The 21,445-nt window shown below is 49.6% G+C and overlaps 1 pseudogene; it reads left to right on the top strand.

Annotated features, from left to right (window-relative positions):
• The window catches only part of LOC120234865, a 66,587-nt pseudogene that overhangs the window by 43,292 nt on the left and 1,850 nt on the right, over positions 1–21,445 (top strand).

Below are 21,445 nucleotides of genomic sequence, written 5' to 3' on the forward strand. Positions count from 1 at the left end.
TAGAGATTCTTTATGTATCCTTCTTTTTTCTTTTATTTAAAAAATTTTTTTAAATGTTTATTTAGTTTTGAGAGAGAGAGCATGAGCAGGGGAGGGGCATAGAGAGAGGGAGACACAGAATCCGCAGCAGCTCCAGGCTCCCAGCTGTCAGCACAGAGCCCGACGCGGGGCTGGAACTCACAAGTGGTGAGATCATGACCTGAGCCAAAGTCAAATGTTTAACTGACTGGGCCACCCAGGCGCCCCTCGGTGTCCTTCTTTATGCTTCTCTGTTCCTCTTAATCCTTGAATACATTTACAAGAGCTTTTTAAAGTCCTCATCTGATAGTTGTGACATTTGGATCATCTTGGTATCGATTTCGTTTGACTGTTTTTCTTTATTATGGGTCACCTTTTCCTGTCAACACATAAGTAGTTATTTTTTAAAATTTTTTAATGTTTATTTATTTTTGAGAGAGAGAAAAAAAAAGAACAAGTGGGGAGAGGGTCAGAGAGAGAGGGAGACAGAATCTGAAGCAGACTCCAGGCTCTGAGCTGACAGCTCAGAGTCCGACGCAGGGCTCAAACCCATGAACCACCAGATCATGACCTGAGCTGAAGTCAGACACTTAACTGACCAAGTCACTCAGGTACTCCCATGGTAGTTATTTTTTAATTGAACACCAGACATTATAAATGATACACTTCAGAGAGTCTGGATGCTGTTTTATTTCTGTAAAGTGATTTTTTTTTTTTTGTAATAAGATGGCTATTTTGTTTTATAAAGCGCTCTAAAGGTGATTTTTGAAGTAGTGGGCATTTGTTTTGTCTGATCTCCACCTCCCTGCTCTCTCCTTTGTGGTGAGTAGCTGCTGAAACCTCTGGTCACTGCTCTTTGCCGGGCCCTCTGGGATCTCCCTGATGCACGTGGAGTTTAGCAGGCCTCCAAAGATTTCAGCAAATTGAATGCACACATTTTGGACCTAACCCCTGCAAACCCTTCCCGTTGCAGTTCGTCTTTCAAGGACGACCCCCCTCCAGGTTCTGCCTTTAGGCTGCTTTCCAGTGCTCTCACATGCTTGTTTTTAATTTTTTTCTTCAAGATTCTGTAACTTTATATACAAGAGGGCAAGTCAGATCAAGCTACTATGTTAGTACCAGAAGGCTTGGTTCTTTTTTTATAGTTTCCATTTCTTTCCTTTCGGTTCGTTCAATATGACTCTATTTCCTTTTAGTCTTTGAACTGCTTCAAAGTCCCTTTAATGTCTGCTGATGCCAACATCTGGGTCTTCTGTGGGTTTGTTTCTATGGACTTGTATTTTTCTTGACTGGGGTCACATCTGCCTATGTCATGTCTATGAACTTTTTTCTAAATAATGTGTTTTTGTTTTTATGTTTTTTCAACGTTAAACTTTTAATTTTAATTCTAATATAGTTAACCTATAATGTTATGTTAGTTTCAAGTGTACACTGTAGTGACTGAGCAATTCGGTACACTACCCAGTGCTCCTCATGGTAAGTGTACTGGCTATGAGTTTTTTATTGTCTATTGTTAGCCTACTGATAAAACATCGTAGAAACTCTGGATTCTGTTATTTTCTTCTGAAGAGTGTTGCCTTTGTTCTAGTAAACAGTTCAGATGTTCTTCCCTCTGTGGTAGTCAGCAGCTGAAACTATTCAGTTACTTCTGCCTTCGAGCAGTTGCTTTTCCTGGCGAACCTCTCCGTCTCCTCTGTGTATGCACGGTTTTGAGTTCAGCCAAGAATGAGAGTAGTATTTAATCACAGATCTAGGGGTGGGGGTGGCGATCACCCCTTTTGAGATCTCTCCTTCCTTCCTTCCTTCTCAAGATGTCTGCCCTCACTTTTCTGCTGTTCTGGCAACCTCCCTCTCTCTCCTCCGACTTTTCAAGCCGGGAATGCTGTACCTTTTGCTTGAGGTCCAGCTACACTGTGTAGCAATGCGGATGGGGCGGGGCGGGCCCGGCAGAAAAGCAGCAGCAACGTACATTTCTACCCAGCGTGCCTCCTTCTCTCAAGGATCTGCTCTCTTATAGTTTCTACCAGCCCATTATCTTTCCCCGGCGCCTGCCAGTCATTTTCCTTTCCCTTTAATTCCAGTATGGTTAGCATCCAGTGTAGTGTTAGTTTCAGGTGTACAGTCTAGCGATTCAGCACTTCCATGCATTACTCAGTGCTCATTATGATAGGTGGCCTTCCTCTTCATCCTCCTCACCGATTTCACCCATCCCCCACCCACCTCCCCTCTGGTGACCGCCAGTATGCTCTCCAAAGTTAAGAGTCTGTTTCTTGGTTTGCCTCTCTCTCTTTTTTTTTTTCCCTTTGTTTGTTTTATTTCTTAAATTCCACAGATGAGTGAAATCATATGGTAGTTGTCTTTCTCTGATTGATTTATTTCACTTAGCATTCTGCTTCCTAGCTCTATCCATGCTGTTGCCAATGGCAAGATTTCATTTCTTTTTTATGGCCAAGTAATATTCCGTTGTGTGTGCGCGTGCACACACGCACACACACGCCCTGCCCCTACATCTTCTTTATCCATTCATCTATCGATGGACACTTGGGCTGTTTCCATAATTTGGCAGTTGTGAATAATGCTGCTATAAACATAGTGTTTATAGTGTTTGAATTTGTGTTTTTGTAGTTTTAGAATAAATGCCCAGTAATCGATTACTGGATTGCCGACCAACTGTTTCCTACTCTGACCAGCTGTTATATACTTCCTACCTCACCACTGGTGGGTTTGGGTCACATTAATCTCTCTGAGTGTTAGTTTCTTTATCTGCAAACATGAGGATGAGTAATACCTGGGTCATATGGTTTGGGGAAAGTGAAATGAGCTAACACAAGTAAGTTGTTCATTTATGCTTCGGACACACGCTAGGTACCTGGCAAATGGCAACGCTTGAGCCTCAGACAGACTCTCACCTAAGTAAACCGTGAGGAATATTTGGCCTTCTATTGATCCTATAACTTGACAGAACTCAAAAGAAGGTGTTCTCCATTTTTACTTCCTGGATATTTTGGCAGTATTTCGAATATCAGCTTTTGGAATTTAGTTAGTGGTATGTGCGGTATGTGTGCTGTGGTATTTCAAGCGACTCCGCCTTTTTCTCACTTCTAGATCATCTGCAAAGTGGCCTTGGTGCTGAGCAAGAACACGGCGCAACGCCTGCTGCTCCCTCGCATCTGTGACTTGTGTGGCGCTAGGAAGTTCTTCCAGGTTCCGAAGGTTGGTACACAGAGTTGGGAAGCTCAAAAAATTCCAAAAGTTAGAAGATTCAAAATTGATTCCTTTGCAGTTTCTTGACTTCTTCAGTAGACACGGGCTGGCAGGAAAATGTGGCCGCGGGGAACCGTGTAAGGACAGCCTGTGCCTTGTGCTGGCGGAAGAGGCCTGCACGGGGGCCTGGAGACGACGTCCTGCGCGAGTCAGCCCGCTGCTCCTAGACGCGGGAGCATGAGCAACGGGACCCGCTGGCCTGCAGTTAGACGCTGGTGTCCCGACACGCGCGGCCCTTCGTTCCCTCGCTGCTTTGTTCCGGAACCCTTGTGACCTTTGTCGTGACTTCCAGCTCCAACCCTGCCCCTCCCTTCCCTTTTGACGGCTTGTTCACTGGGTTACCAGATTCTTCCTTTCCAAGGCCATTGCCACGCCTCCCCGAACAGCGCACCCTCCTCCTTCTTGCTGCGTCACTGGCCATCTTCCCTCTGGTCTCCCCTTAATGATGCCTCGGTAAGAAGAGAAGTCTCATCTACCGTGCAGAGAATATTAAGGGTCTCTTGTGCTTAATTGCTAAGCAGATGGCATTATGTATTGAGGTCAGTTAGGAGCCAGAACGTCCTAGGATTGGGTGCTCTGTGTTAAGTCTTCTGTTCCCAGTGCGCCAGAGGCACTGGGCTGGGCCGTGTGGGCAGCGGGCTCAGCAAGCTGCTTGTTACGTGCCTGACTAGAGGAGTCATTGCCCTTGAGGCTTCTGCTCGTTCCTTGTCACGATTTGATGAGACAGAAAGAAGGCTGAGGATAACGGTATGCCTTTTGCCTTTTTAAGGTGCGTGCTGCAAATTTTGGTGATATTTGTCATGCCGTTGGACAAGAAGCCACTGAGAAATTTCTGGTATGTGAAGTTTTGCCAGTTGTAATTGCTGACGCGCTTCTTAGGGCACTTTTAAAATCGAGTGTGAAGTTTTGTGTTTATGACTCTGTTGGGTCGGAATGACAGCTCAATTTTGCATTCATCCGTTCCGCATCTCTTGACTGGTGAAGCTATAATGTTTCCCCATGTGCGTTAGGCATCTGGTCCGTGGAACAGAGCGGAAGCAACCACAGCCCACTTTGCCGTGGTCTTTTGCTGTCGCCTCCTCACTAGTCACTCTCCCCAGTCTCTTCTCACTGTCTAAGCCACTCTGTCCCTTCTCCACGTACTCCTTCTAGAACACTGCTCTACCACCTCGCTCCTGGGCTCCAAGACCGGCGGGAGTTTTCTAGATCACAGGTTAAAATTCAGACCCTTCTTGGCCTTTCTGGGTCCCTTCATAAGTACCTTCCCTGCCTGACTTCCAGCCACCTTCCCTGGTCTGGGCAGGTCTCACCTCTGGCCATGCAGCGGAAGCGGGGAGGGCGGGGGAGGGGCCGGGTAGAGCCCAGGGGTCTGCATTTCCCATAAATCCCCTCGTGATCCCGAGAACCACTTCACCAGCCAGCAGGTGGCCTTTCGGCTCCCGTGGGGCCTTCCTGCTTTTCCCCTTGCACACCTCTGCTCATTACCGCCCGCTCTTTCCGGTGTCTTCCCCACCTGGTGGGACCCAAGTCACACTTTAAACCCGGCTTGAGTGTGTACACCGTCTGCCAAGTCCTCTCCTTGTCTAGGCTCTCAGCCCCCTGCCCACTGCGCCGGAGAGAGTGAATTCCTCCCCCTTCAGCGACCCCGTAACATTTTGCTCAGAGCACATGTGTGTCTCTCAGCACAACCTCATTACGGTTTCGCTGGTGTGCGGTCTTCACTCTGTCGTGCTCATCCCTGCTCCCCGGTGCCTGTGCAGAACTACGCTAACCCAGGGCTGGCCGCTTCCACTTGACGGGACGTCCAGCCTAAGTTTTTAATTGGACTTTTATTGGACAGGATTTTTATCGGACACGATGTCTAACCTGTATGGTTAGAATGTAACCTCAAAAAGTATACTCTTTAAATTGATTTTTAAATTTAAGTTCAGAAGCTCATTTTATTTCACGCGTGTACCACGTCAACATACTTCTGACCCCCCCCGATAATTCTTAGTAGGCCGTCGCGCTGAATATATAGCGAGTGTTGCCTCTTCTACGTAATGAGTCTGAATGAAGAGCAGCAGTGCCCGACACCCTAACCTTTCTGTAGGTGGATGTTTCCACGATTAGGTTTTCCCATTTGTGGAGCTTTTTGGCTGATTGTTTCACGTTAGGCTATCAAAAAACCAAAGCCTCATTTTTGAAGGGTAAATTTTAAAAGAGGATGTAATCATGACCCTCATACAGATAGCAAGTGAGATGTCAAAGATTTTATTGAAGTCCTTTACTAGTGAGGGGACTAGTCAGGTATAACCCTGGGCTTAATAGGGAACTCAAAGTGCCACACGTTTAAGGTCAGACCAACGGACAGTGAAGTGAACTTGCACGTAGATTCAAAACTGCTCAGAGTCCAGGGCGGTAATCAAGTGCACTGGACACAGTTTGCATTTCTGTGGATAGGAATTATTTTGCATTACTGTCGGTTTTTAACGATTTACCTTCTATCACTAAGGGACCCTAGTTAAAGACCGTAATACCTGGATGGGGAAGCTAGCGGGGATATCCGCTAAATTTTAAGGTCATTCACAGTTTTTCTCTATATTCACATAACAAATAACAGCCATTTTGCCTTTGTAGGGATTTTTATCTGTTGTCAAATTTAACCAAGTCATTTACTAGAATTAAGACATAAAGGAATGTTTCCTTATTCTGTTTACCATAGTTTCTCTTCGTTTCAAATGATTCCTTTTAGACTAGTATATATTTCCCTCTTCCTTGTCATTACTTTATGGATATGCCTTAATCACATCACTCGAAAAGGGTTCTGCCCTTCCTCGGGATAACCAAGTTTGAGTAGCACGATTTTGATTACTTTGGTAGATCCCAGAGTTGTTTGAGCTCTGCTCAGGTAACGTTTGGGGGATGCGAAAAGCCTGCACGGAGTGTTCTGTGGCGGTTCCTAAAGCGCCTCCTCCGCGGTCCGCAGAGCCCAGCTGTCCCCTCTTCATTAGACTTATCAGCGACCCCTGCCGACGGGTAAGTGCCGGCGACCGCGAGTGATTGGCCTCATCTCGGCTTCCAAACTTGTGTCTCTTCAGTTACTGACTCACTGGCGCACTTAGACCTTGTGAGAGTTAGCGCGCTCACAGTCTCAGGAGCCTTGGCGCGTGGTAGAATGTGGCACACACCCTGACATTTGTAGTGGATGAATATCGTAGAGATGAGACATGAGAAGGCAAATACTCTAACCGGAGAGTTCCCTGTTCTGTTCCTCTCACAAACATGCCTGTTGTGATTCATAGTCTGCGCAGGCCCTTTGTAGAGTGGGGAGTCGTTTGATGTGGAATTAAAATTCCAGAAGAATAGAAACTACACGATGGTACTCAAGTTTTTCCTTATTTTCTGTCGAAAAAATAGTTTATTTGGAATTTGGAGAAAGCCTTAGAAAATCGGCCTACCTAGACATGATTTGGCGACGGTGACTAGTCTGCTGGTCAGCCAGCTGCCCGGCCTGGGGTCTGACGTGACCGACCCCACGTTGACCCCGCTGTTCTCTCCGCTCGTAGGTGCACCAGGCGGCCTTCCAGTCCCTGGGCCCCTTCATTTCCACCTTTGCGAGCCCCTCCAGGGCCGGCTTCTACATTGGAGAAGACGGCACCCTCAGCATCTGACCAGCAGCGCAGGGTTTGGACTCTGATCTCGCCGCCGGCTCACCCGACGCAGGCGACTGTGGTAAGGTGGCGGCCTGGTGAGCTCCGAGAGGGATGGCTCCCGGGGCCCGCGCATCACCCCCAGTGTCCACCTAAAATTTTAGCAATTATCTTGTCTGGAGTTTTAGTAACAGTGACCTCCTGGGCAAGATGGAATATTAGAGCTTTAATTATGTAAAGAAGCAAAAAGTAATTGCAATAATGATTTTGAAACATGACTACTGGGTTATAAATAATGAAGCTACTGTGTCTCCTAAATTTAGATAAAATATTCATTGAGAGTAGTGATTAAATAACCTATAAAGAAAATTTTCTCTTTTTGATTAATGAAGTTCTTTGGATAATTTACATAGGGAAGATGTGAAATCTCTCAAACGTACGCTTATGCCGTGGGAGGATGTTATGTGCACGTAAAGTGGACATTCCTGACCTACCATTAGTAGATGCTATACTGCTTTTCTAGTACGTTTCAGAGGTTAATCTTGGATTTGTTCATCTTTCCTCTGAGGATCACGGGTACAATGGTAACCAGCCCACTCAAGGTCGTTTACAAGCGGCTATCCATTGTTAGCCTCACACCCGAGCACGAGAGTAGTAATTTACATCTCCAATAGCACACGTCTTTTTTGAGATTGGTGCGTCCTGCCCTCCATCGTTGTCAGTCCAGATTCACCGAGCTCCTGCTGAGTGTTAGGCCCGAGTGCACACCTTCTTCATCGAGGCTCCTCAAGTGGTTAGCAAATAGCACTCCCCAGTGTCGCTTGGTACCTTTTGTTTTCCGATGCCTGCCCCCTGGTGGAGGTACTAATGAGCAGTAAGCACATGCCATCTGACTTAGGACGCGTGTCGGCAGAAGCCGGGGTCATTCACCACAAGAATATGATGGAGGGATTGGCTGCACTTTGAGTGGCATTTTCACTACACATGATACCCCAGTGGGGCAGAGCGGGTTGGTTCGCCAGGGAATGAGGGGGACCAGGCTTGGGAGGATGTGGATTTCATGTTTTCCCATCTTACTTCCAGTCTATGACATGGTGCTGAAAGTGTTCCCCTCTATCTTAACCTAGTTCCTCAAAGCCGGTGCAGATGGAGCCAGACCTGCCCACGGAGGCTGCACCCGTGATTTCCCGTGCCGAAGCTCCTCGCATGCCATAGTGGGAACCTCAGTGGAAGACGCTGCCTTGGCTAGAGCTGAGTTGACCAGGCTTTCCCCAGAGCCCAGGGCCTTCTCGAAGCTCCCTGATAGGAACGACCTCCCCATCAACGGCCACCCTGGCCCGGGCTCCGGGACCGGCCGAGAGAGTCCCGAGGGTGTATTCAGTAATTTCAGTTATTGGCGAACTCCTCTCCCTGACACAAGCAAGGACCTGGAGCTGCTTCTGAGTGGCTCTGGGCCACATGAGGAAGGCTGCAGCAGACCTGAGACTGTGCGTGGCAGCCGCGTGGCCAGGAGCGAGGCTCAGTCTGTGATAGTTTACAGGAGCATATGACAGATGATCCAGATGTTCAAGGTAAATGCCGTCCGTCGTGGGCCGTGCGCTGCAGCCCCTGTGCTTACCTTGACGCACATGGTGCGCACGTGGGGACGAGAGGCTCCCTCAGTCTCCCCGCACCGGAGCCCTGGGGGTCTCTGGACAGGTGCCTGTTGGGTTTTGCCTCCTGGTTTCGCAGCTGTGCGAGCCCGAAGTAGCGCTGATGTAAAGGCGCTCGTTTGTGGGCCTGTCTGTAGCGGCGGAAATTTTACCAGCTCCTTGGCTGCTGTTACATCATTCTCCACGTTGTAATGCTTTTCCTAGTTATGAACAGCTAAGGATGGTGCTCCTTTTGGAGCCTATTAACTCAGCCCTTAGCCAAACTTTAAGGTTTTTGCCTTTGTACAGCAAGGAAAAGTACAACTTCTTCTTTGGGGTATTTTTCATTTTATGACTAGTGCACCCACTGAGCATCTGATCTGGGAGCCGGGCCTGCGATCCATATCCATTATCACGCCTCTTCTGGCTCTAAACAGTGCTATATTTGTATTCTTCCTCGGGTTGGGGAAATTGGAAAAAACAACACTTGCTGCTGTTGCCGGGCAAAGATTTGTGAAGCTTTCGGGAAAGGAAATGTGAAAATCCAGTTAGCCCTCTGATTATTCTTTCTCTTTAAATTTATAAAGGAAATTAAGCCAATGTTTGCTGAAGGAATGAGCATATGTAACATATCACTTCTAATAGCTATAGACAAAGGCCTGTTTCGGGAAAACATGTTTCTAAAGCCACGTTAGGCTCAGTGCGGGGACCCATGCCGGGTCCTGGGGCAGCAGTGACCGACCTGTGAGGAGCCTTATGGTCAGGTGGAGGGGACTGTGTAGCCAGGCCACGGGTGCAGGGTGCGGCAAGGGCTGGGACAGGAGGGCGCGTGACATGTCATGGCTGCACGATGGGGCACGACTCCTGGAGACAGGGGAAGTGTCTAGGGGAAGACCTTGCAGAGCAGGCAGTGTTTCATGGGGGCCTGAAAGATGATGGCTGGGAACCCACCTTCCAGGGAAGCTGAGAGGCATGGATTTCCAAGGGCTCCTTCAGTTCCTCAAAATCGTCCTTTGTAAAACCTCACGTGTATATTTTGTGCCTATTTTCCTTCCGAGGAAGGACCCGGGGCCTCTCATCAGAGCTCACAGGGATCTGTGACCCCCTAAAGTGTCAGAAATAAACAAGACGTTGGCTATTCGTGAGCTGGTTGTGACTAGAAATGTGACTGGGGCCATTGGGGAGGGCCTGGTGTGCTGTGCTGAAGACATGGGGCCTTGCCCTGGGCCCAGCAGGGAGCCAGCTCCAAGCTCTAAACATTTTAATGAACCTTGAGGTCTATTGAATTTAACTAGTAGAAAACAGGATGTAGGAACGTGTGTGTGCGCGCATGCACGTGTGTTTGGAGGTTGGGGACGTGGACATCAGTTTGCTTTCACAGCAAGGTGTGTGAAATATGTCACCTTTACTGTGAGGAGGGTCTCAAGCACTAACGCTGTGGACAAATGAGGGGCCCTCAGGGTTTGGTGAGCGAGATCTCTGCTCATCTGTGTGTGTATGGAGTTGGATCAATTCGTGTGTGTGAGTCCGTGCGTGTGTGTGGTGGAGACGGCCTCCATCCTGCTTTATGAATGGGGGAGCAGGACCCCATCACCGAGCAGCTGGACCTCGCAGACACTGGCATTCAGACACTGGGCAAGATGATGGAGGCCAGGGTCTGATTGTCCTAACTGAGGTGTTTCGAGTTCCGATTTGATGCTCTGTGCACGGCTGGCGTTTGGCTGGAACAGTTAAAGTTAATGGCCGTAAACATCACCACCTCCTGAGAGCTCGTTCCGGGAGCCCGGAGTTCGGCCGTGGCCGTGGCCGAGGAGTGGAAGGTGCTCACCTGCGGGGTCTGCCCCCAGCCAGGCCGCCTAGTTGCGAAGACCCCTCCGAAGCGAATCCCTGCCAACCAAATAAAGTTATTAAAATTCTTGAAACTTCTCTCCCTGCAGCTCAGATTCAGGTATTATCAGCCACACTGAGAGCCGCGCAGCTTGGCTCTGTGAATGAGCCCGCGCACAAGCCAGCAGAAGGGCTAAATGAAGTGCCCATTTCAGGCCGCAGCCCTGCCGCTGACGGTCAGCCGGCTTTGTCGGCTTCGTCCTGGCAGAAGGAGCTGTCCGCGGCCAGGATATCACACGGCCCAGTAAGTGTCTGCCCTCTGCCTCTGCTGCCGAGGATGTGACAGAAATCACAAAGCTGCGTTTTCTTTTATTAATATATCTTGGCAGAGATGATAAATGGCAAATTTAATTTTGTTCTTAAGGTCATGTTTTGGATAACTAGACAACCAATCAATCAGGTGATTGATAACCCGACTCTTCTCCACAAAAACAAGGAGTGGGGGGACCAGCAAGTATCTTCTCTCTTCGCCAAAGATGACGAGTCTTGGTTCTTGGGGTGGGGGGGGATTAACCACATACGTGCCCTATTTCACTGGTATTTTGCAGCTTTCGGTAATAGCACAGGGTGGGTTCAGGCGGCTCCTAGAGCTGCAGGTTGACCCAGGCCTCAGCGGGTGGCCCGCCATGTCCGGCCCTCGCTCTGTAGATGCCCGTTTGGCACATGGTCGCTCCAGCGGTGGTCCCGCCATGCTGTGTCTCGGAGGAGAGACTCTGAGAGGCCAGCGGCTCAGAGTTCTTATCCTGCAGGCCGGGAACCCGCATTCAGGGAGGGGGGGAGCCCCCCGTCCGCTCTCACTTCGTGTCTCTGACACTTTCCAGCTCGCCAGTGGCGGGAGACTCCGGCGCCTTCCTAACTCCTAGAAACGTGCTCCGGGACCACTTTGAGCTGGGGTCCTTCACAGAGGGGGTGAGACTAGAGCGTGAAAATCCAGGAGGGGTCCAGGACCGTGAAGTCCTGGGCGTGCTGGCCTCTCCTCCGTCCCCGCACAATGATGGATCATCCCAAGCCCGGGTAGGGCTGGGCCCCCAGCGGTTGCCCCGTCCGCACCGCAGGTAATGAGATCTTAGCGGCTCACAGGGTTCCTCACCTCCCTTCCCCTCTAGGCCTGCTCCACTAAAACGAAACACAAGACCCGCTGAAAAAGCCCGAATACGAGATGTCTAGGAGTTTGTTCAGGTTGTCCTTGATCAGTAAGAAATGAGGGGATAGACTCTTTTGCTGGTTTGTTTTCAAAAACAGTCAAGAAAACCCTCGGTGTTAGCATGTTGCCTAGAGGGTGGAGAGCACAAGTTAAGTAGAAAGGCGTGGCCACCTCTACCGTGGTTGAGTCACGATCGGAGTCCTGCTGCTTTGTCACCAGCGGAAGCGAGAGAACAGAAAATGAAAAGATTCCTCCGACTTGGCTCTGTTTCTGGAAGGATTGGAAAAGGCTCGGCTGAGCAGACCTTTGGCTTATGGGATGGGTGCCAGGGCTTTCGAGTTTGCAGCTGGGCTCGTAGGTCCCACGGGGATCAGTCAGGATGCTTCCAAATGCAAAAGAAGGAACAGGGAACAGAAAACGCCCAGAGCTTAGAGGATCGGGACTATTTTCTCTCCCAGAGGTGGCAGAAGGGCAGCTGAGGCCGGGCGGCTGGCTGACGCGGCTCCTTGGCGTTGGCCCTGCTCGCTGCTTCTGCTCTGCCTGGAAGCGCGCCATCCTGGTAGCAAAATGCCCAGGGTGGGGGCAGGGGGTCCTGTCGCTTCTCACCTGTGTCCTGCCTGCCAGGTGTCTTTCTGGGGAGATGGCCTCCCCGTGCCCTTTGAGGTTGCCTTCACTGGGTGGTGGTCAGCCCACCCTCACCTTGGCTCCTGGGGTGGGAGCTGCATATAACAAATGGACCTACGGCTCCAGAGTCAGATTAATGCCCAAGGGAAGAAGAATGATTTATTGCATATTAATATATGTGAATTTATTAACTTGGAGAAATTGAGGTCTTAGGTTATCATACCGAAATATTTCTGTTTTGTGCTGTCCCCTGTTGAAATCAGCAGTATGTTTCAGCGGAAACCTTGGGGCTTGACGATGTGGTAGCGTGCCTCGGAGCAAACGAAGCCCCTATAGGTGTATTAATCGACTTTCCCGGATCATATATTGAGCTGATTTGTCAGGATCCATTAAGCTGGTAGACAGGATGACATTTCAAGTGCACGTAGGAACCCATGTGACGGGTGGAAGAGAAGGTCAGGTTCATCTCCGCTAATGTAATCAATGATCAGAGACCAACATGTCACCCTGGGGTCCGTGCTCATTGTAATTGTTGACCTGACGTAAAGGCTCACCGGCGAACATCAGAAGGGTTTGTACCCTCTGGAGAATGGTTTTCCAGGTAAACCCTCCTTTATCAGCGATGTCTTCTCGCTCAGACGGAACAGGCTTCCCCCTTGTACCGCCGCCCCCGCCCTGGCAGGCCCGCCTTGCGCCCTGCCTCCAGCTCCCACGAAATGCCGGGCGTGTTGGCCGCGTGCTGCCTTCTGAGATGGCTTAGGTCTTAAACTCGTGATATTGCCTAACGGGCGTTGGTCAGCCAGCCCCGCTGGGTCCCCGGGGCTTCAAGAGCGGTCGGTGCCGACTCAGGTTGTTGATTCTCACCGACATCAGCCTGTCTTCCCCTCTCAGGGCCTCAGGGAGGCTTGAGATGAAAATGTGTGACATCTGTTTGCCCTGGCACTTAAGGTCACTGACCTCTAGCGTGCCAGCTGTGACTGTGCAAATGTATTTTTTAACATCTGGAGAGATACCATTGACTTCAAGGGAAGCGCTGGTCTTGGTCCGCGGAGGTCATTTCCGGCACAGAAAGAGGGTTCCTTGAGGGGGAGCGGGAGAACAGCTTCCTGTGTGGGGTAAGTGGGTAACGTGCCCGCCGCCGCTACAGGAGCCTGGCGGACCCCGTGCTGGAGAGGGACCCTCGGGGGACTGAGCAGAGGCAACTCCCCACCCCACTCAAGGAGAATAAATCTAAATTGCAGGTTTGTTCCTTGAGAAGAAAAGCAATTCAAAACTTCACATATTCTTGAAGTTAAACTCAAGAATGGCCATGGGAACCAGATATATTTCGTCCATGTAAATGACTTATCTTCGTTCATCGTCTGTGTTGCTACTATTTCCTCCCTGACTTACTTTAAGAAACACAAATTCTAAAGGAGTGTTTAGTCTTTCGAACGATCTAGAATAGTATTTTATTTCTTTTTTAAAAAAATTTATTTCTGAGAGAGGGACAGTGTGAGTGGGGGGGAGGGGAGGGGGGCAGAGAGAGGGAGACACAGAATCTGAAGCAGCTCCAGGCTCTGAGCTGTCAGCACAGAGCCCAACGCGGGGCTCGAACCCACAAACCATGAGATCATGACCTGAGCCGAAGTCGGACGCTCAACCGACTGAGCCCCTCAGGTGCCCCTAGAATAGTGTTTTAATAAAGCAAATCAAGTGTGAGAAAAAAAATTTGACATCTCTACTTTAATAGTTAGTGTCTATACAAGTCATTTCAGTTTGGATTTTTGTTTTTTGTGGGGGTTTTTTTGGTCTGAAAAAGTTGTGACAGATTCTTTGATTGAACCATGTGTGGTTTTGTTCTGTCTGTGGCTTGGCTTCTTGTGCTGTGTAAGATCTCGTAAATGGTTTAAATGATTGTGTTCCATTATCATTCTAGAAGTAAAGGTAAGTGGGTGATGTCTGAGGAAGGCGGTGTCCCATCAGTTGGGAAGAGCTGGTGACAGTCACAGTGTATGGCCTGGGGTGCTGCGCAGTTACAGGACAAGGTAGTTTCTGTTCTTGAGAGCAGCATGCGTCGGACTGACCAGACATTGGTGTCCAGAACGTTCTCTGGGATAGCACATGTTGGACAAATTTGGAAAGGAGGAGTCTAGACATTGCGTCAGCCTCATTCGGTCCAAGTTGAAAGTTCACCTTCTCCAGAGAAGTTCACCAATCCAGAGCCCTGAGCTTTTAGGGTTTTAGGAAGCCCTCAGTGCCTCTGACTGTTCTGCTTTGCTGTTTTCGCCTCCAGATTCCAGACTCCTTGTTTTTCTGAGCTTTTTCCTTCTCTCCTGCAAGCGTGATGATGGTCTCCTTTCTCTGCTGTTTCCCAGGATATAATACCTCAGCCCTGCTAGATCAGTACGTGTCGATGACTGACCCAGCTTGAGCCCAGACTGTCGACGTCGACATAGCCACTCACTGGCCTACAGACGCCCAGGGGCGATGCTCACCCTGGCAGGCAGAACCGGCATTGCCTCAAAGACACGTACGAGATGCTGGCTTCTGACGTGCAGGTAAAAGGGGCACCCGCGGGACTCAGGCGTCTGTGTGTGTGTGTTGGGGGGGGGGGTCATCTGCTTGGGAGGAAAGGGAGGCGCAGCCGGGCAAGCTGGCCTGGTTTTCATGGGGTGCCCTTTCGCGTGCTTACTAGGCTCTGATGAGATGGAGACTTCGGTGGCGGACACCTGGCAGTGTCAGTTTTGCCCTAGAAATGCCATTTGTGCCCTTGGTGACGGTGACTCACGCTTGCTTCCCGTGCTCTGTCCGTGTTCTGTGCACCACCCGTGGAAGGTGTGCTGGACCCTGGCCTTCTCGATCCATGAGCTGGCCACGATTCTTGGGGACCAGTTAACAGCAGCTGACCTGGTGCCCATCTTCAACGGCTTTTTAAAGGACCTGGATGAAGTACGAATAGGAATTCTTAAACACCTGTATGATTTTCTAAAGGTAGGAACAAGGATTAAAACCCAAGACCAAACACCTCCCCACCCCCCTTCAAAGCAATATTTAAAAAACCCAGGCGACGTGAAGCAGCAGTGAAACACAAAAAGCAGCTAGCCTGGGTTCCTTTGGTTGAAGGATGCCATCCAGAGTCTTACAGTGCTGGGTAACTCGTTTTACATCTTGCCTCTCCCTCTTCCCGTCCGTTGGAGCTCTAATCCCCGGGAGGATGGTAGAGGCGTAGCCTAGCGTGCCCCGTGAAGACGAAGGAACCCAGGCCCCTGGGGTGGTGCGTGCCATGAGGGGGGTCGCCGTGGGGAGGAAGCCTGCGATCCTGTCTCAATTGTGCGGGAGGGCTCTCTCTGCCAGACCTCCCTGCTTCCCTTCCTGCCTTTTTAGTGTTTTTCCTAAAGGAATGATAAATGTAAAACTAAGACTTTAAAAATAACCTAGAGAAACTAATTACTCGCATCCACACGACCACGAGCTGCCGTTGACGGACTAGGGTGTGTGACGCACCAGCTTAGCCTTCCCCTCATGCTGACGCCAGAGAGCTGACTCCCTGAGAGGCAGCAGTGGCGTTGTCTTCTGAACACACACGCTCGTGTTGTTTCCAGGCAGGAAGCTGTGAGAGAGGGAAGGGCTCAGGGGCATTCAGGAACACACAGGCACGTACCAACCAGCGCCAAGGTTGGGAGCAGAGGGGTACCCACAGGGTCAGCTAGCAGCAGCCTCAGTTCACAACCACGCCAGGCGATCCAGGGGGTTCGAGGCATCAGGGGAATGCACAGATCTTGCCGGGGACGATCGTACAAGTTCAAGTGTAATAAAACAATCTATTTGGGGTCCTTTCGAGGGATTCTGTATTTTTACTTATGTATACATTTTTAAAAAATAGTTGCTCCATGAAGACAAGAGGAGAGAGTATCTTTATCAGCTTCAAGAATTTGTAGTGACCAGTAACAGCAGGAATTGGAGGTTTTGATATTAACTAGCAGAGTAAGTAAAACCTGCTTGGGGATATGAGAAGGCAAATTCGATGGAATAATTCTTAATTTCCCTACCTTATAATTGATTTCTAACCTAGCATTAATAGTGTTCTTTTGGATAAAGAGATTATGTTTTTATTAAGGGATAAAGTGAATTCCGCAGCACGAAGTTACAAATACCACAGTCTCTGGGGAGATATTCATTTTCAGATGAAGACAGGGCTCGAGTCACTTTGGAATTAGAGTGTTCTGCAGTTCTATAAGGCAATTTATTCGAACCAAATAAAAGATGAATCACCCCCTCTTCAGTATTTTCATATTAATCGGAAGAGTTTTTGCCAAAGCTTTTCCCGAACATTCTGAGTGCAGCCCTCTCTGTAGGGCCCAGCGTGCTTATGCACTTCAGCTCCGAAAGAAAATTATGCTACAGAGACAGACATGAAAAGGGCTCACTGAGACGAGACGATTATTAAATAAAAATGTCCCCCAAGGTGGCTCCTCTGTGCACATCATTTCGTGTGTGAAGGACGGACTAATCCCAGCCTGTGCCGACCCAGGGAGCTTTAAAGGTGTCCCTGATTCCCAAAGAGTTAAAGCTGTTCAGACTGCACTTTCCCGAGGCAGGTCCTGTGCCCAGCGCAGTATCGGGTGGACCTGGTGGCGATGGTGAGCGTGTGGGTGTTAGTTCTCACCTTGTAGGGATTTATCTCGGGAGCGTTACTTTTCATTTTTCTTGCCCTCAACTAGAAATCTCTCAAATAATTGTCTTCCCTGTAGAAATCCATCAGGCTTTTGCAGCTATTCAGGATATGATTTGGCCGATGCCAGGGGCAAACTAAAAGATTTTCTCTTCGCTGTGATCTTTAATCATTATGCTTAATTTGAGAGATTGAGGTTTTAGTCATTATACCATGTTCCCAGTGTATATTCTCAGAGAACTGAGAAAAACAGGCCCACGTTTTCCATGAAAGCATCGCGCCCTCTAGCGGCAGCGCGCGGGAACTCGGCGAGGTCCGTCTCCGGGCGGGCTGACCGCGTCCCGCTTCCCGGGCCGGGGGCGGTGGCTGGGCGCCCGCGGACAGGGCCCGCGGAGGGGCCCCGGGGCCGGCGGGGTGGGGGTGGGGGCCGGGGCCGGGCTGACCTGCCCTCCGCTGCCCCCATCCACCCCCCGGGAACGGGGTTGGGACCGAGGGACGGGGGCCGGGCTGACCCGCTTTCCTGGGGCCGGGAACCGGCCAGGGGGACCCGGCTGGGGACCGGCTGCGGACGGAGCCGGGGGTCGGGCCTGCGGGGGTCGCCGCCGCCGCCGGTGTGTTATCGCGGCGCCCCGGCTATCTCCCCATCTCTGCCGTGGTTATTGAAGCCAGAGCCACTGATATGAATTCTGCGCTCCCTGTGCCCATGATATTGGTATCATTTTTCTGGAAACAGTGCTTTTCGATATGAGAGTATTCGCCGGCACTCCTGGTTTCTGGTTCTAACTTCCTTCCAATCTCTTTTTCATTTCCTTTCGTTGCCAGCGTGGACATACTGCCATTTGTTTTCATACCCCTTCTCTCCATCCCCGTTTAGAAGACACTGAAAGCTGTGGTGGCAGGTTTTCCAGCCATCTTATGAATTTTTCCCTTGGAGTAAAGAGCTGAGGCTCCCGGTTCTCTCCAAGCGGACCTTGCTGATTGAGAAAGACAAAAAAAAAAAAAAGGGTTCGAGCCGCCGGGTGGCCGCTGGGGGAACAAAGCCGAGGCAGCGAGAGCTCATCTGCGTTCCCTCCATCTGTTGATCCCTGGGAACTTCAGCATCCTGGCTATTTTTACGTTATCTGATTTTCAAAGTTTTATGTGCTTTCCAACTGATAACCTAAAATTGAAATATTGTCCCCGTTCATAAATTTTCTCAGCCTCTGTTTTACAAAGTTTATTTCCTTTTCGTTGGATTTGTTTGGGTGAGACGCAGAAAGAAGATTTTCTTTTTCCACTTTATTTTGCGTGGTATTTCCCTCAGCTCTCTGCTTTTGGCATTTTACTTTTGCTAGGTCTGCATTTCCCCTTAATTTCCCAGCCCGGCTATTTTTATCTGTAACATGAGATGAGAGTAAAGAGAAATTAATTAGTAAAGTTTTTTTTTTCTGCCCTAAAAAATAATTTCCTTCTTTTTTTAAAATTTCAGACAGCTGATCCTCATTCTGGAACTCTATAATCCCAATGATGTTTATGATTATTTAATGTTTATTGCCTTAAAGTTGTGTGCAGATAAAGTTTGTGAAGTTCTGTGGATCTCCTTCAAACTAGTAAGGAATCATGGCTTGTTTGGTTGGTCGGTTTCTTTGTTTATGATTTTTAGAAATAGGAATAGTTCTGTTTTTTTCCATTTTAACTCCTTTACTTTCTGGGATTAATGTTTCAGGATAGCTATGAAACCAGCTTTGAAATTTGAAATTAGTAACTGCATTATAGTTTTATCAGCACATGAAATAGCTTCTTTCTTACGCTGTGTACTTCAGTGATAGAAACTGGATAAATCCTTTTATCTATGAAACCCTGTAAACGATGGCTTAGTGTTTCTTTAAACACAGATTGGGCTTATTCTGCAGCAGGTTTTCTAGAAGAGTAGTTAGTAAGCAAAAGCTCTGTCATAGAGGAAAGGCTGATCCTTCTTCTGTGGGCTTGTGTCAGCTGAATACTGGGGGGGACGAATCTCATGTGAAAATATTGATTTCCTAAGGTATTCTGATGGTATCAAAATTTTACAAAAAATGAACGGCATCTTCTGAAAGGTAATGATTTAGTTATTAGGCAAGGGGCCATTTTCTAAAATTTGGCATCTTAAGATTAAGAGTATATTTTTCTAATGGTAGTCCTTTTTTCTGAATTGCATTTTATGAAGACGTCTTACATGTGTGAGTATATGTGTATAGCCATATACTGAAACATCTTTCTTCCCCCTGTGTTCTAATGATTACCGTGACCAAAAAGTACCCTCTCCCATGCCTGTAAGTTCATTTTCAGGTGCATAAAAATGTCTAGTTTCCACGTAGAGCAGGATTCGTAGTTCAAATAGATGGTAGCATTTTCAGTGTGTTCTTCTGATATTTGTTACAGGCCGTGGCCATTCTGCAGAAGTTCTACTCACACAGTGAAAGTGCGCTGGGCTTGGCTTTCATCCATGAGCTCGTCCTGAGGTTCCGGCACTGTGCTAAGTGGGTTGAAGGGCAAGCTTTCGCTTTCATTTGTCAGGTTAGCATGGCCTGGGGGGGGCGGGGGGCGGAGGGGGGTTCTCCCCTGGGCTTATCTTCTGTTGCCGTGGACTGATACCAGATGCATCAGACCTAGGATACTGGCCAGGCATCTGGGGATCCGCGGACGAACCCCTTGATCTCCACGGGAGATTGTGGCCGGCCGGGTCAGGTAGAGTGATTTGCCAGGGCTCACGCAGCCCATCTGTGCCTTCGTCCCGAAGGTGGTGCCCGAATGCCTGCTGCGTGCCAGGCACATTCTAGATGATGCAGGCTGAGAGGGAACACGCTTCTGCTCTCCCAGCGCTTTCCCTCCCGGGAGATGAGGGCCAGGCCCGCAGCCCTGCTCCTGCCCCGCCCTGTCCAGGGTGCTGTCCATCAGCCCCCCCCCCCGCCCCCGCCTTGGAGGGAAGCCGGGGTGAAGACCAGAGCAGTAGGTTGGGGCAGAGACCATTTCACCTCCCTGCAGCGCAGCTCACATCAGCCTGCCCAGCTCCTGGTCACCTTCCCCACTCCATGTCCTGGAAATGGCCGGGTGGAGGTTTGGCTGGGGCTGCCGGCTGCCACTTCTTCAACGCTTCTGCGTGCCACACACCTGCCCCGACATACATCTGATCCCAGGGGTAAGAGCTGCCATGTATTAAGCACCTCACTCCCGTGTACTTTCAGACCAGTTTTTTTTTTTTTAAATGTTTTATTTATTTCTAGGAGAGAGAGAGAGACAGCGTGAGCAGGGGAGGGTCAGAGAGAGAGGGAGACACAGACTCCGAAACAGGCTCCAGGCTCTGAGCTGGCAGTCAGCACAGAGCCCGATGCAGGGCTCGAACCCACGAACTGCGAGATCATGACCCAAGCGAAAGTTGGACGCTTAACTGACTAAGCCACCCAGGTGCCCCAAGACCAGTTTTTTTTTTTTTTAAGGGGAAGCACTGAAGCCCAGAGAGGTTAAGTAACTTGGTCAAGATCACACAAGAAGCATAAAACCGTGATTTTTTTCCCTGGTAACGTGTTATGTAAAAAGTTTTCACTTTTCCCCATGCACCTGTTCAAGCATGTATGAAGGTGGAGGGAAGTGGGAACAGCCTGGCTCTCCATGACCCTTCGCCCCGCTTCGTCAGTGTTGCAGTCGAGCTGGAATTGGACTCTAGCTCACCCAAGCCCCAAAGCCCCCTTTCTCTCCCTCACACTCCCTTCCCCCACTGAAGGACTCACCGGGGCCCCCTGCTTGGCTGGAGGGGCAGCACATGGTACTTTGGGAGTCAGCTTGGTGGGTGGCAGATGTAAGTGCCGAACTCACCGGCCGCAGGCCTGGCACCACAGACTTCTCGGCAAAGAACTCGATGCCTCAAGTCATTTTGTGGACAAAGAGCAAGTGAGACACCTTCGCTTTTATTTTTTAGTTCTCTATCTGAGATTGAGAAAATCCATGAGGAGACAAAAGGAAGGAACACCCAACTAATTTTGTTTAAGAAAGATCAATGTGTATGAGCTTTCACAAATTAATTATTAAAGATTTAGAAAACCCACAGACAGACAGACAGCAGGAAGGGGTCATCTGACGGCTGCTGCAGAGCCGCTCCGGGGACGGGCTCTAGCCTGGGGGTCAGTGAGGGCCCACGTTGCAGACGGGGATGAGTGACCACGCACGCTGCCTGGCACTTCATAAATAAATATTGCCCCATAGTGGGAAGATATCTAGGACTTAGGATCCACACGCCCGCCTTGGAATCAGGACACCTTTGGGTGTCACCACACTGGGCCAGAATTTCCTCACCCGTAAAACCAGGCCTGTGCCGATTTCCATGGCTGGCTAGGAGAGCGTGTGTACAGGACTCTGTAAGCAGAGTGGCGGCCGGCAGGCGCTGCGATCATCCCAGAGGCGGTGTTTGTCAGGTATTCCCGGAGGGCCCAGCCTGGTTGGGAGGCAGGGATCGCACTGTCGCTAGACAGGCATGGTCCCCGCCCTCAGAGCCCGAGGCCTGGTGAGTAACCAAGGGGAGGGCTCTTACCCTTAATAGGTGGGCGCTTTGCTACATTCTTTGCAAGAGCAACCTGCC

The sequence above is a fragment of the Hyaena hyaena genome, unplaced genomic scaffold, assembly GCF_003009895.1.
Source record: "Hyaena hyaena isolate Hyena2069 unplaced genomic scaffold, ASM300989v1 scaffold_119, whole genome shotgun sequence".
Lineage (NCBI taxonomy): Eukaryota > Metazoa > Chordata > Mammalia > Carnivora > Hyaenidae > Hyaena > Hyaena hyaena.